Source organism: Salmo salar, unplaced genomic scaffold, assembly GCF_905237065.1.
Source record: "Salmo salar unplaced genomic scaffold, Ssal_v3.1, whole genome shotgun sequence".
In the NCBI taxonomy this organism is placed as follows: Eukaryota; Metazoa; Chordata; class Actinopteri; order Salmoniformes; family Salmonidae; genus Salmo; species Salmo salar.
Window position 1 is genome coordinate 517944 of NW_025548479.1, and position 4943 is coordinate 522886.

Consider the following 4943-nt stretch of genomic DNA (forward strand, 5'->3'; position numbering starts at 1 on the left):
CCTGTCTATCAGCACCATTATCCTACTACCTCTCTGGTCTGGATTGGACTAACTAATGGGGATATTGACCTGTCTATCAGCACCATTATCCTGCTACCTCTCTGGTCTGGTCTGGACTAACTAATGGGGATATAGTCCTGTCTATCAGCACCATTATCCTACTACCTCTCTGGTCTGGACTAACTAATTGGGATATAGACCTGTCTATCAGCACCATTATCCTTCTACCTCTCTGGACTGGACTAAATAATGGGGATATAGACCTGTCTGTTAGCACTATTATCCTACTACCTCTCTGGTCTGGACTGGACTAACTAATGGGGATATAGACCTGTCTGTCTGCACCATTATTCTACTACCTCTCTAGTCTGGACTGGACTAACTAATGGGGATATAGACCTGTCTGTCAGCACCATTATCCTACTACCTCTCTGGTCTGGACTGGACTAACTAATGGGGATATAGACCCGTCTATCAGCACCATTATCCTACTACCTCTCTGGACTGGACTAACTAATGTCAATATAGACCTGTCTATCAGCACCATTGTCCTATTACCTCTCTGGTCTGGACTGGACTAACTAATGGGGATATAGACCTGTCTCTCTGCACCATTATCCAACTACCTCTCTACTCTGGACTGGACTAACTAATGGGGATATAGACCTGTCTGTCAGCACCATTATCCTACTACCTCTCTGGTCTGGACTAACTAATGGGGATATAGACCCGTCTATCAGCACCATTATCCTACTACCTCTCTGGACTGGACTAACTAATGGGAATATAGACCTGTCTATCAGCACCATTATCCTACTACCTCTCTGGACTGGGCTAACTAATGGGGATATAGACCTGTCTATCAGCACCATTATCCTACTACCTCTCTGGTCTGGACTGGACTAACTAATGGGGTAGTCAAGGCTGTTATTGGAGTAGTCAAAGCTGTTATTGGAGTAGTCAAAGCTGTTATTGGAGTAGTCACGGCTGTTATTGGACTACTGTCTGAAAACAGACTGGTAGTCAAGGCTGTTATTGGAGTAGTCACGGCTGTTATTGGAGTACTGACTGAAAACAGACTGTTAGTCAAGGCTGTTATTGGAGTAGTCAAGGCTGTTATTGGAGTAGTCACAGCTGTTATTGGAGTACTGTTTGAAAACAGACTGGTAGTCAAGGCTGTTATTGGAGTAGTCAAGGCTGTTACTGGAGTAGTCAAGGCTGTTATCGGAGTAGTTAAGGCAGTTATTGGAGTAGTCAAGGCTGTTATTGGAGTAGTCAGGGCTGTTATTGGTATAGTCAAGGCTGTTATTGGAGTACTGTCTGAAAGCAGACTGTTAGTCAAGGCTGTTATTGGAGTAGTCATGGCTGTTATTGGAGTAGTCAAGGCTATTATTGGAGTAGTCAAGGCTGTTATTGGAATAGTCACCGCTGTTATTGGAGTACTGTCTGAAAACAGACTGGTAGTCAAGGCTGTTATTGGAGTAGTCAAGGCTGTTATTGGAGTACTGACTGAAAACAGACTGTTAGTCAAGGCTGTTATTGGAGTAGTCAAGGCTGTTATTGGAGTAGTCACAGCTGTTATTGGAGTACTGTCTGAAAACAGACTGGTAGTCAAGGCTGTTATTGGAGTAGTCAAGACTGTTATTGGAGTAGTCAAGGCTGTTACTGAAGTAGTCAAGGCTGTTATTGGAGTAGTCAAGACTGTTATTGGAGTAGTCAAGGCTGTTATTGGAGTAGTCAAGCCTGTTATTGGAGTAGTCAAGGCTGTTATTGGAGTAGTCAAGCCTGTTATTGGAGTAGTCAAGGCTGTTATTGGAGTAGTCAAGCCTGTTATTGGAGTAGTCAGGTCTGTTATTGGAGTAGTCAGGGCTGTTATTGGAGTAGTCAGGGCTGTTATTGGAGCAGTCAAGGCTGTTATTGGAATAGTCAAGGCTGTTATAGGAATAGTCAAGGCTGTTATTGGAATAGTCAAGGCTGTTATTGGAGTACTGTCTGAAAACAGACTGGTAGTCAAGGCTGTTTTTGGAGTAGTCAAGGCTGTTACTGGAGTAGTCAAGGCTGTTATTGGAGTAGTCAAGGCTGTTATCGGAGTAGTTAAGGCAGTTATTGGAGTAGTTAAGGCAGTTATTGGAGTAGTCAAGGCTGTTATTGGAGTAGTAAGGGCTGTTATTGGTATAGTCAAGGCTTTTATTGGAGTACTGTCTGAAAGCAGACTGGTAGTCAAGGCTGTTATTGGAGTAGTCACGGCTGTTATTGGAGTACTGTCTGAAAACAGACTGTTAGTCAAGGCTGTTTTTGGAGTAGTCAAGGCTGTTATTGGAGTAGTCACAGCTGTTATTGGAGTACTGTCTGAAAACAGACTGGTAGTCAAGGCTGTTATTGGAGTAGTCAAGACTGTTATTGGAGTAGTCAAGGCTGTTACTGAAGTAGTCAAGGCTGTTATTGGAGTAGTCAAGGCTGTTATTGGAGTAGTCAAGGCTGTTACTGGAGTAGTCAAGGCTGTTATTGGAGTAGTCAAGGCTGTTATTGGAGTAGTCAAGCCTGTTATTGGAGTAGTCAAGGCTGTTATTGGAGTAGTCAAGCCTGTTATTGGAGTAGTCAAGGCTGTTATTGGAGTAGTCAAGCCTGTTATTGGAGTAGTCAGGTCTGTTATTGGAGTAGTCAGGGCTGTTATTGGAGTAGTCAGGGCTGTTATTGGAGCAGTCAAGGCTGTTATTGGAATAGTCAAGGCTGTTATTGGAGTACTGTCTGAAAACAGACTGGTAGTCAAGGCTGTTTTTGGAGTAGTCAAGGCTGTTATTGGAGTAGTCAAGGCTGTTATTGGAGTAGTCAAGGCTGTTATTGGAGTAGTCAAGTCTGTTATTGGAGTAGTCAAGGCTGTTATTGGAGTAGTCAAGGCAGTTATTGGAGTAGTCAAGGCAGTTATTGACGTAGACAGGGCTGTTATTGGAGTACTGTCTGAAAACAGACTGGTAGTCAAGGCTGTTATTGGAGTAGTCAAGGCTGTTATTGGATTAGTCAAGGCTGTTATTGGAGTTGTCACGGCTGTTATTGGAGTACTGTCTGAAAACAGACTGGTAGTCAAGGCTGTTATTGGAGTAGTCAAGGCTGTTATTGGAGTAGTCAAGGCTGTTATTGGAGTAGTCAAGGCTGTTATTGGAGTAGTCAAGCCTGTTATTGGAGTAGTCAAGGCTGTTATTGGAGTAGTCAAGCCTGTTATTGGAGTAGTCAAGGCTGTTTTTGGAGTAGTCAAGCCTGTTATTGGAGTAGTCAAGCCTGTTATTGGAGTAGTCAGGGCTGTTATTGGAGTAGTCAGGGCTGTTATTGGAGTAGTCAGGGCTGTTATTGGAGTAGTCAGGGCTGTTATTGGAGCAGTCAAGGCTGTTATTGGAATAGTCAAGGCTGTTATTGGAATAGGCAAGGCTGTTATTGGAATAGTCAAGGCTGTTATTGGAGTACTGTCTGAAAACAGACTGGTAGTCAAGGCTGTTTTTGGAGTAGTCAAGGCTGTTATTGGAGTAGTCAAGGCTGTTATTGGAGTAGTCAAGGCTGTTATTGGAGTAGTCAAGTCTGTTATTGGAGCAGTCAAGGCTGTTATTGGAGTAGTCAAGGCAGTTATTGGAGTAGTCAAGGCAGTTATTGAAGTAGACAGGGCTGTTATTGGAGTACTGTCTGAAAACAGACTGGTAGTCAAGGCTGTTATTGGAGTAGTCAAGGCTGTTATTGGATTAGTCAAGGCTGTTATTGGAGTAGTCAAGGCTGTTATTGGAGTTGTCACGGCTGTTATTGGAGTACTGTCTGAAAACAGACTGGTAGTCAAGCCTGTTATTGGAGTAGTCAGGGCTGTTATTGGAGTACTGTCTGAAAACAGACTGGTAGTCAAGGCTGTTTTTGGAGTAGTCAAGGCTGTTATTGGAGTAGTCAAGGCTGTTATTGGAGTAGTCAAGGCTGTTATTGGAGTAGTCAAGTCTGTTATTGGAGTAGTCAAGGCTGTTATTGGAGTAGTCAAGGCAGTTATTGGAGTAGTCAAGGCAGTTATTGACGTAGACAGGGCTGTTATTGGAGTACTGTCTGAAAACAGACTGGTAGTCAAGGCTGTTATTGGAGTAGTCAAGGCTGTTATTGGATTAGTCAAGGCTGTTATTGGAGTTGTCACGGCTGTTATTGGAGTACTGTCTGAAAACAGACTGGTAGTCAAGGCTGTTATTGGAGTAGTCAAGGCTGTTATTGGATTAGTCAAGGCTGTTATTGGAGTAGTCAAGGCTGTTATTGGAGTTGTCACGGCTGTTATTGGAGTACTGTCTGAAAACAGACTGGTAGTCAAGCCTGTTATTGGAGTAGTCAGGGCTGTTATTGGAGTACTGTCTGAAAACAGACTGGTAGTCAAGGCTGTTTTTGGAGTAGTCAAGGCTGTTATTGGAGTAGTCAAGGCTGTTATTGGAGTAGTCAAGGCTGTTATTGGAGTAGTCAAGTCTGTTATTGGAGTAGTCAAGGCTGTTATTGGAGTAGTCAAGGCAGTTATTGGAGTAGTCAAGGCAGTTATTGACGTAGACAGGGCTGTTATTGGAGTACTGTCTGAAAACAGACTGGTAGTCAAGGCTGTTATTGGAGTAGTCAAGGCTGTTATTGGATTAGTCAAGGCTGTTATTGGAGTTGTCACGGCTGTTATTGGAGTACTGTCTGAAAACAGACTGGTAGTCAAGGCTGTTATTGGAGTAGTCAAGGCTGTTATTGGAGTAGTCAAGGCTGTCATTGGAGTAGTCAAGCCTGTTATTGGAGTAGTCAGGGCTGTTATTGGAGTAGTCAAGGCTATTATTGGAGTTGTCAAGGCTGTTATTGGAATAGTCACGGCTGTTATTGGAGTACTGTCTGAAAACAGACTGGTAGTCAAGGCTGTTATTGGAGTAGTCAAAGCTGTTATTGGAGTAGTCAAAGCTGTTATT